Source organism: Dipteris shenzhenensis, unplaced genomic scaffold, assembly GCF_047967505.1.
Source record: "Dipteris shenzhenensis isolate YYH24624 ecotype China unplaced genomic scaffold, Dip_SZ_1.0 scaf0346, whole genome shotgun sequence".
Lineage (NCBI taxonomy): Eukaryota > Viridiplantae > Streptophyta > Polypodiopsida > Gleicheniales > Dipteridaceae > Dipteris > Dipteris shenzhenensis.
Window position 1 is genome coordinate 30,991 of NW_028239652.1, and position 11,510 is coordinate 42,500.

Consider the following 11,510-nt stretch of genomic DNA (forward strand, 5'->3'; position numbering starts at 1 on the left):
TCCTCGGGGTAGGAGGTCTCGTACCCTTATTCAGATCGAACCCTTATCTATTCAAAGGTTTATCAAAGATTTATCCTCTCTACCACTAGAGATTCACATTCAATTGATTTGCTTATCTCCCAAATGAGTACCTCCTCGGGGTAGGAGGTCTCGTACACTTATTCAGATCGAACCCTTATCTACTAAAAGCTTTATCAAAGATTTATCCTCTCTACCACTAAAGATTCACATTCAATTGATTTGCTTATCTCCCAAATGAGCACTCGAAATACTTCCTCGGGGCAGAAGGTCTCGTACCCTTATTCAGATCGAACCCTTATATACTAAAAGATTTATCAAAGATTTATTCTCTCTACCACTAAAGATTCACATTCAATTGATTTGCTTATCTCCCAAATGAGCACTCGAAATACCTCCTCGATTCGAGAGACAAGTGGTCTCTCCGGTGCCTCCCAAACTCCCAATAGGAAGAAAAATCCTCGGAGGATTCTGGTCTTTCCAGTGCCCAACCCTCAAACATGGGGATGCAAATCCTCCGATTGTTGATTATTGAGACCAGAATTCTCCGCCGTCCGGGGATTTGGATATGAAGTATTAGGTATCGAATAGGAAACACCTTCTGCTTCTTTCTCAAGTGAGGCTGGGACTCAGAATCCCGAGATTCGAGGAGATCCAAGTAGGTCTTTCAACGGGACTAGAAATCCTTATCAGGGGACTTCAAATCCTTGAAGAAGACAGGACTGGAAATCCTTGAAGAAGACGGGGGACTTGAAATCCTTCGAGGGGACTAAAAATCCTAGTACCTGAGGTGGGACTGAAAGTCGTAGTAGCCAATTAGAGTGTGATGAAACTGCGTCACGAGACCCCAGTATCTGGACTAGGACCAGAAATCCTAGTAGTTAGTCGGGGCATTAGTTAGGATGTCACCAAGAATCCCTATTAGTGAATTTGAATGAACTAAAATTTTGGGATTCGGTTAGATGGTCCATCCCCTAAGGACCCGGGGTCCTTAGAGCCCTTCCAATGGAAACAATGGAAAGGACTTGAAATCCTGATTATCTAGTTGGATACGGGAAAATCCAAACTTTAGAATGAATTTTTGGAATGTAAAGATGAATGAGGGGAATGCCCCTCCTTCCTCCCCATATTACCGTTGATCACCGAGAAATTGAATCTCCGGAGAATCTCAAACAGAATGGATCGACATCTTCATCAAGGATTTGTTCCGATAAGGATGTTGGAAAACTACTACGTCCTCTACGAACTACTTCCTACATTTTCCATATAAGAGATTCCTACTCCTTCTTGATTTCGAATGTTGCTTCCATCTCCCGAATAGGAAGACTCCGAAGGTGATCTATAACTTAGTAATTATCCGGAATTCTATAAGCAGAAGTTATTGCATCAGTAAGGGGAAAAGATGTATCTTCCTTTCACCAATTCGAATCCTGAATAGCCCTATATATTGCTAGGGATCCAGACTGAGTCAAGAATATCCGAGATTTTATGATGCGATATCGAATTCCCATTCAATAATTGTCTTGTTATTCGATCCGGTGACGTCCCACTAAATCGAAATAGATTGAATAGGTAGTGGTAACTTTCAAACAACATGTTATGAATGAGAAAATCTTTGGATGAGTGACGATTCCGTCTCATCCATCTATCTCTATGAACCATAAGCCTGAAACGAAGGAATCGCTCTTGCAAATCTTCCATTGGAATGCTTTGATACGAGTGAATAGGAACAAATATCTGCGGGTATTGCAAATATATATGCATGAATTAGGTTTCTTTGACGTATTCAAAGTGTCGTTCTTCACCCGAAGGGAAATTCTTCCACCGCTTGGTAGATAATTCAGTTATCGATTTCCGGTCATATCCACGAAGAAGAAAGAAATTTCTAATCTTTTCATTTGAGAAATGTTTCTCGCGCTCCCTCCTCGTACCGTAAGTAACATAAAGCCTCCGTACCAGTTCTTGTTTCGCTAATAAACTATGACGTGAAGAGGGAATGTTATGATCCGGCTGAGATAGAAGCATGGGATCCCAGGTGAAGCGCCCCCCCAGGAATAGAATTGGTTCATCGGATCGATTACATTGCGTTTCGTATTGATTAGATGAGTTGGGGATTCCTAATTCAAGAAATTGCTCGCGTAATGATAGATTATCCAATTAATTTTCTAATCTTTTAATGTCTCTTTGTCTCGATTTACCCGAGGCTCTCTTGTAACTGAAAAGATATCCTTTTCTCTTATGCGATTTCTTTCCACTAGACTTAATCTTATTCAATTCGAAATCCCGTTGGGGGATTTGATCCTGATTCCGATGAAAAAAGATCGAATTATACAAATTATTCGATTCGGATAATACTCTTATCGATTCATAACTGCCACTTCGCATGAAACCAAAACGCCAAAATTTGGGGGACCAAGTAATCCCACGCGACACTTCCTTCGGAATCGAGTCTACTTCACTCGACTGTTCCATTTCAGAATCAGTTGGAATCTTAGACACCCCCTTCTTTGTAGATTTATAAGAACGACTCGCAGAGATTATATCTGGAGAATACCTGGGTTCGATGGAAGAAGGAAGAGGAGGACTATTAGCGAATTGACTTCTACTTCTACAGATTTCTGAACATAAGAAATCCCTCAAAAGGTTTTCCGAGATACCACAGGCTAAGTTAGAATCATTCTCTACAACTTTATCAATAACAACGAGATTCTCTTCCTCTCTCATATCCATTCCGAACCAAGGATCACGAGCTGCTAATCCGGCCAATAGCCCTAAGATATGCGGAAGTATAGCGAATTCCTTAATTGTTGACTCGGTTATTAAAGGTTCCAAATACCAGTTATACAAGTGGTAAAACCTCTTCTTCAGTGTATTACTACCAATAAATGAGGGATCTGCAGGGGAAGTATCTATCAAACCATTTTTCAGAATAGCTTTTCCTATATTGTAAGGAAGTATTTCATATCCAGAACCGAATCGGATTCCGTTACCTATATACGTAACAATTGAATTTTGTCTACGTAAAGCTAATTTAATTGCACTATCGGATACAATCTTTCTTCTTCTAGAAGTAGTGATTAATAATGCTTCATTAGCAGGAGAAAATAGATCTCGTTTGCTATAACCCGTAGTTCCAGACCCAGTACCTTCGAGAAAAGAGGGATCAGCTTCTATTTCAAAGCCTTTGACACGCGAGAGAATTGACAATTCTTTTTGACGCTGACGCCTGTTAGACCCTCGGAGATTTATCAATTAGTTCGACCAATTCGGAGCTATTGAAGCTGGATCTACCTTTGCAGGTACATGAGTCGAAGCAATAACGAGATTCTTGCGAATGCAAGGATTCCTGCGCCCATTACCGATACTCCTCAATATTAGGCAGAGTAAGAATCTGGGATCGGCTTCTAATCTGTGATACAGGCGATTAACATTCAACTCATGAATGTCTTGAATCCATATCGTACAGGGAGACATCTCTTTTGCTATTGCAAAAATAAGATTCAATCGGTTTACGCTCTGTTTCGAAATGAAAGTCCCACGTACATTATTGAAATATGATCTGTTGTATAACAACTTCCTCAATGGCAGTCTCACCGACGGAAAGTAGGAATTGGATGCTATATCCCTAACTACATAAGATCGTCCAGTTTCTATGGGTCCTACTAGTGGAACTCCTTCAGATGGTAATAATCCTGATGAAAGCAAAATAGGTACGTCACGACATGGAATATTCGGAATGCCTTTTCGTCTCATTGTCGCTGAAAGGAGAATATTTCTTTCAAGGGCAAGAAGAGCCCACTTCTCCGCAGGATCCAACTCACAGATCTCGTAATTTGATAGATCATTTTGACGAATCCGAAGTAGGTATGACAAAAGATTAGATCCTTCTTCTGGGGTGGGTTCGTGATTAATCCCACCGCTCAATGAATCGTAATTGGAATTTAATTTCGATTCATACTTGGAAATAGTTTTATTTGTCACTAGATATTGAGTCAGTAATTGTTTATTAATCTTAAGGGTGTCGGAGCTTTTCCTACGAAGTATCCACGAATCTAGTTCATTTTTCACAAGGTAATAGAAGATTATATTATTTGTATAATTCAGGAATCTCTTCAGGGAATGTATCAGTAGATCTTTCGTTTACATTTACCTTGTCGAGGGAGAATACATTACCTTTTCCAGATAAAACCCACGCATTGGGTCTATTAAATATCCGGTGATATTGAAACGTTTCCACAAGTGAGGGGAATTGGAACCCGAAACAGCAGATAAATAATGCTTGAGAAATGCAAGAACAAATAATATCGAGAAAACGAGGTAGGATGGGGCATACTTATTCGAAAATCTAAAGACTGACCATCTCGAATGCGACACCTGCGTTTAGTTAGTAATTTCTTCGAAAATAGAGAGATCTATTTTAGATAATACGTTACTGATGGAATCGTTTCTGAATCTTGATCTTAGGCTTAACGATAAACAAGCTCTAGCATTACCTATATCCTCAGCAACTCTTTCCGTAATTCCGGGGAAAGTGTAATTCAAGTCATCACTTACTTTGAGTACTATTTCTGGATATATCTCTCTAATCAGATCATAAAAGTATCTCCACCAGTTAGGGGTGAAAAACCGAGGTATATATTCTCCGAATGGGCTCCATTTCTCGCAGATATTGTCTCTCCAAAAGATCCAAGAGATCTTATATTTGTTTAAATCCTTTGATAACTCATCGAAATTAATGAGATGAGATGGAAGAATAGGTTCTTTTTAGACACGTGTATCTGCAAGCCTCGTATTTTCGTACAGAACCTTCTCTCCAGTTAATCCTGTTGGAGATCTTGATGCTACACTGCTGCATAATGAGAATTTCTTTGACCAATAAAGCGTCTCAGATTCTTCTGATTCCCAAAAATAACCAATGTGTGAATCATTTTGATAGAATTGATTCCCAATAGAATCATTCCTCGAGTTTGATCTCTTCTCAATGGATCCCTCCGAATCGACTTGATCCACTCCCGAATTTTTGAGACGGGGTCGAGATCGCCAATCAGCCGATAGCTTAGAGTTTATCAATGTTCTTTCCAAGTAATTTCCATCGCTACCACATGAAGATAGAGACGAATCTCCCGTTTCGCGAGGAGATAAGTTCAACCCCGTCAGTAGTCCTCTTAGATCCGAAATAGAGTCAAGAAATCTATCTGAATGAGTTAGTGGTGGTATCGCAGATTCATCCAGATCAGATGGAGTCGATTCGGTTGTTGCGAGTATATGATCAATAGTTTCCCTTTCCGTTCGTTGCGAGGAATTGGGTAACAACGAATCAGACACTTGGGATTGAATAGATGAAGTGATATTTTTTGTATCTAAGGATCCTATTTCAAGAGATGGGATGACTTCATCACCGGAGCCCGTATACGAATTCTCTAAGATGTCAGAGTAACTACTGCTGTATCCTCCAACCAACGAATCCCTTCTTCTGATTATTGAGATAAAATCCCTTCCGGCACAGTTCAATACGGGTAAATGCGAGTAATCTATAAAGTTTGGTGTATCTACTTCATCGGAAATGGATCCCGAAATACTCCCAATATTCCTATTCGAACCTTTCCCATAATTCAAATTATCCAGAAACAGATCCCAATCCTGCCTTCCCGTAGCGGAATAAGCACCATTCGGGAGTTTTGTTCCAATACATTCGATACAGGATGATTCAACAAGAAATGGATTAACTGCGGGTTTTAGGAAGATTGAGGAGCCTACCGATTCTTCATCCATTAACAATCCGGACTCGATGAAGAAACTATCTTTTCTACCGAAGATTCTCTTGAGAAAGGATATCTTCTCATCGAGGTTGAGTGAACTCAGAAGGAAATCAAGCAGTGGATAATCTATATTGTTCAATTTATAGACAAGATAATCAATCCCATCTGTCGAAGCTTCTTCACTAATATACTTGGGAATAATGATTCGGTAAATAGATGATATATTGGTAAATTCCTTGGGATACTTGTTGTTCCTCCCAGCCGTACTACGAATAGTGATACCAATATTATTTAGTGCTAATATCGACAGATCATAGATTGATCTACCTAAGTCGGATCTTATTTCTGCGAATACTCTCTTGGAAGGGGAAAAAGACAAGTCTCTGATTGTATCAAGCCACCTGTGCACATTTGACCGAACATCTGGATATTCATCAATTGGGGAAATAATACATTCATGCAACAAACGCTCTATGTTACCCCTCCATTCCAATAATCTCTATTCAATTGCAATTCTTGTTACACCAGTAGATCCCTCGCCCCCCTCCCGGCTACCCAATTGATAGTTGATTCTGGATAGATATTCACTAGCTAATGTACAGAAATAGTCACGCGAAAAGAGCGTGTATACTGAGTAGAGAGATATTAACCTATTTCGTTCATATACCCTAACTAGAGAGTATGTTGAAGATATGTTACCTCCCTCTCCCGATTCATCTGAAAAAGTAGGATTTTCACTTCCATCAGTTCTTTCTACAGGTACATCGAAAAGGATCTCTAAACGGTTTGAAATAATCTTATCAAGATCGAAGTATGCGCCATTTTGCATCTCTGATTCCTCGTCAAGTATTCCACCAAATGATAGATCTCCTCTCGATAGAAAGGCTTTCCTAGGTTCCTCGCTACTACTACCAATTCTTACCTTACTGGAAATCAAATTCGATTTTTTAACTCTTAAAAGAAATCCAGTCAGTCGGTTTCTTGATTCATTTATTAGTTGTGAATAGGCGTGTAGAATAGAAAATTCCCCCTCATTTCCGTGGGAATCTAACCCCAATAATTGGAAGAACCACTTACGATTCTAGGAAGAATCAATACATTTATTGGAATCATTTTCTGCTATTCCCGCTACAGAAGGGGAGAAAGGATCTCCCAACAATAAAGGAGAGTCGAGTGTAAAATGCCGACAATCTCTCTCTACTTTCCATAAATGAGATATTCTTCCGATACCGAAAGACACGGAATTCTTATATCATTCTTCTGCCAAATATGTCTTAATAGGAGTTCCATCGGCGGTGGGACCCATACCTAGTTCATGTATAGATGATTCTGTTGAAAAGCCGTGACTCACCGCCTCTGGAGAATCATCAGTGGATATTGCTCTTTCCTCCGGAGAGTAACTGCCTACAAAGCCATTTCCAGATCTTTTCATTGAATCATATTCTGGATTTCTCTCCTCACTTCAACTAGATAAACAAGTATCTTCGATAGGTATCTCCTTCCCAACCTTCTGATTTCTGGAATCAGACTCATCCCTTGAGTTGCTATGAAAAGCCTCCAATTCTCTAGATGTCTCTATTTGTGAGGAGACATACTTCGAGAAACCACAGGAAATTTCTAGTAATATACTTGGTACCTCAGTGAGTAATTGATTATCCGATAGATAATCAAGTTCGATAAATCTCTTTTCTAAGAGAGATCTCGTTAGATTCAATTCGCGCTCATCCTTATTCCATGGAGAAGGACTTTGGTGACAGGAATGCCACATATAAAAATCGGCGTAATCCCGGAATAGTGTCCAACTCCCCTCGTCAATGGAATTTAACCAATCTCTTATATCGCTATAGGATAGGGATACACCATCACGAGATGACATTGTATTCTTATGGGGTGGAAATAGAGACAAATTGGAGAGACCCTTCCGCTCGGAATAGAACGGTGATTCATCTCCCTGCCGATCTACTGAATCCCTGGATTCGAGTAACATTTTGTCCCAAAAGTCCGATATTACGGGAATGAAGGAATCGCTTCTTAATGTTGCTGTTTGTAGCCAATTAACCCTTTGCTTGTCATGGATTTTCCGGAGAAGTAACGAATCAGAATCATTTTAGTAACAGTCATCCTTACGAAGTATCACATTTATATAGAATTCAAAAAACTCATTTGAATCTTCTAGATTCTTATCCCCCAGTGATTTTTCAATCCTCTCAGTCACATCTCTGGATATATTCTTGATGGGGAGTGGATCCCTCATCAGCCGGACCCTCCATCCATCTGAAACCGAAGGATCCATCGCACTATATATGGGAACTTGCGGTTCTTCCCTCGTCGAAGTTGTGGAAATATTTCCGTTTGAATCCGAATAGTAAGAATTACGTGTCTTTCCCTTTCTATCCTTTTCAGCAGGTGAGCATCTTATTGATAGAGAAAGAGGATAGAAGGATTCAACAGAATTTGTTGCTGGTTTTTTTACTACTCCACCAGTTCTATTAATTAGTTTCGCTAGATCTATAGAACCTCCTTCGATCAAATTTCTCTCACCTGAACGATGCATAGGAATTGGTATTGTTAGTAACATCAGGATTCCCGGAGTCACGCTATTACCCCGCTTCATTGAATCGCGCAGATTCCGTAAAAAGATTGAACTCAGAATTCATAAGTCAAATAATTTGATGGAGGGTTCATAACTGGAGAATAGACCAATTAGAAATTCCCCTAGATCTTGATTTTTCAATGATTCAAATGAGTAGTGGAATCCATCGGTTTCTGCTAACTTCGGAACTTCAGAGAATAAATCTGGACTTCTTACTTTTTCTTCTCCCACTTCTCTTACCTCATGATCTCTCTTCACTTTATCTATATGTGGTAGATACTACCCACCTCTCACATTCCATTATATAGATAATATCGAAAGATTCAAGGCCCAATGGAGTGAGTACTTTCGATGTGGTGATTTGTGGGTGTATTCGTACCTACCTGAAGCTGTCTCGGGAATCTCGAATTGTTGAAGAAACCTATCTATGTCTTATCTATCTCCTCATCAACTTATTTTATTCCGAGTGATAAAGACGAGTTCTCCAACCTGATGGGCGAACGACGGGGATTGAACCCGCGCGTGATGGATCCACAATCCATTGCCTTGATCCACTTGGCTACGTCCGCCCCCTACTTTCCCTATTCAGCTTTCTTAACTGGGAGAGAACAAGATCTACTAGGGTCATTCATTCGATGCGCGTACGTATTATTCGTCTATATATTAATACAAGAAAAAATATGTTAGGTGAAAAATGTATTCTCAATCTATTCCAGTGGGTACGGGACTACAAGCGTTCCGCTAATCAGAATGAGAATATCTTTGATTCCCATTCTCTGTAATCCTAGAAGGGTGTTTCAAAGATTCCCCAGAATCCAAGATTGGAAACTGATAATTGTAAGATTATGGCGAGATATTACTATTATTTCTATTCATTCCATCGGACGAATCTCCATTAAATACCAAACCTTATGCGAGGTTTGGTATTTAGTGATGCTGCACGACCAGACAGGTATTATCCGTTTACAGAAGGAGCTTCAACAGAAGCTAAGTCTAGAGGGAAATTATGAGCGTTACGTTCATGCATAACTTCCATACCTAGGTTAGCACGGTTGATGATATCAGCCCAGGTGTTAATAACACGACCTTGGCTATCAACCACGGATTGGTTGAAGTTAAAACCATTCAAGTTGAATGCCATGGTGCTGATACCCAAGGCAGTAAACCAGATGCCTACTACGGGCCAAGCGGCTAAGAAGAAGTGCAGAGAGCGAGAATTGTTAAAGCTGGCATATTGGAAGATCAAACGGCCAAAATAACCGTGAGCAGCTACGATGTTGTAGGTCTCTTCCTCTTGACCGAACTTGTAACCTGCATTAGCAGACTCATTCTCAGTAGTTTCTCTGATCAAACTAGAAGTTACCAAAGAACCATGCATAGCACTGAATAGAGAGCCGCCGAATACGCCAGCTACACCCAACATGTGGAAGGGATGCATAAGGATGTTGTGCTCAGCCTGGAAAACGATCATGAAGTTGAAAGTACCAGAAATTCCTAGGGGCATACCGTCAGAGAAACTTCCTTGACCGATTGGGTAGATCAGGAACACAGCGGTAGCAGCTGCAACGGGAGCTGAGTACGCAACAGCAATCCAAGGACGCATGCCTAAACGGAAACTAAGTTCCCACTCACGACCCATGTAGCAAGCTACACCAAGTAGGAAGTGAAGAACGATCAGTTCGTAAGGACCACCATTGTATAGCCATTCATCAACGGAAGCTGCTTCCCAGATTGGGTAGAAGTGTAAACCGATAGCTGCAGAAGTAGGAATGATAGCACCGGAGATAATGTTGTTTCCGTATAGCAAAGAACCGGAGACAGGCTCACGAATACCATCGATATCTACAGGGGGAGCTGCGATGAAAGCAATGATGAATACAGAGGTTGCGGTTAATAAGGTGGGAATCATTAAGACACCGAACCATCCGATGTAAAGACGGTTTTCAGTGCTGGTGATCCAGTCGCAGAAGCGACCCCATAGGCTTGCGCTTTCGCGTCTTTCTAAAGTTGCGGTCGTGGTAATTTTTGGTTTTCGAAACGATTGGTGATTACCCAAGCTGATGAGCCTGTTGATCCATAGTATATCACAGAATCCCACCTGTGTCAACTAATCTAATATTGATTGAATATCCGAAGAAACGGGAAGACTTCCCTTTGTTTTCGCACGATACTTCTTCAAACCTTGACTCTCTTTTCAGACGCATTTCCCTTTTATTATCATAAACCACGGGAAAGTCAACGTTAGTTCGGCTCCTCGAGTACATCATGGGAGATGCCAGCTTTGCCTTAGATGTACTACGACTCAATCATCGATTCGAGGTGAGGGACATACAGGATAAATATCTGCTGGCGTTGCCTGACATCCCCCCCCCCCCCCGAGGTGAGTAGTCCGCCCCAGGCGGAGATAGTTGAGAATGGTGGGAGTCGCGGGGATGCGGGCAGTGCCAATCATGTCGATCATGTCGATTGTGTCGATTGTGTCGATCATTCTAGTCATGTCGATCATGTCGATCATGTTGATTGCGTCGATTGCGTCGATCACTTTGGTCATGTCGATCATGTTGATCATGTCGATGATGTTATGGACTTTACGATTCGACACTAGTCTTTCTCTTTTTCATGAGGTACTATACCAGTGACAAAATTTCCCCTATGACTTGGATATTCTTTCTCCCATTATTTAATTTCTGCTTATCCATATGCTTCTGGCGTATCTTGATTCCTAATACCCTGCGCTCCGGAGTAGAAGGTTTCAATCCACCAATAAGAGGTTGTGGATTGAAACGAACCCGGAACTAACGGAAATGGGCAAAAGCCTTATTAGCTTCTGCCACCTTGTGAGTCTCCTCCTTCTTCCGTACAGCACTACCAGAATTTCTGGCAGCATCCATTAATTCATCACTTGATCTTAAAGCCATACTTCGACCTGAACGTTTTCGACACGCGATCAATAACCATCGGATAGCCAAAGCTCTTCCTTCTGCAGGTACTACTTCAACGGGGACTCGATAAGTCGATCCACCTACACGTTTGGATTCTGTTACTATATCGGGAGTTACCCTACGTATTGCTTGTCGCGGGACAGACAGTGGATTCTTATTCGTCTTTTCCTTAATCCGCTTCATAGCCTGATAGAGAAT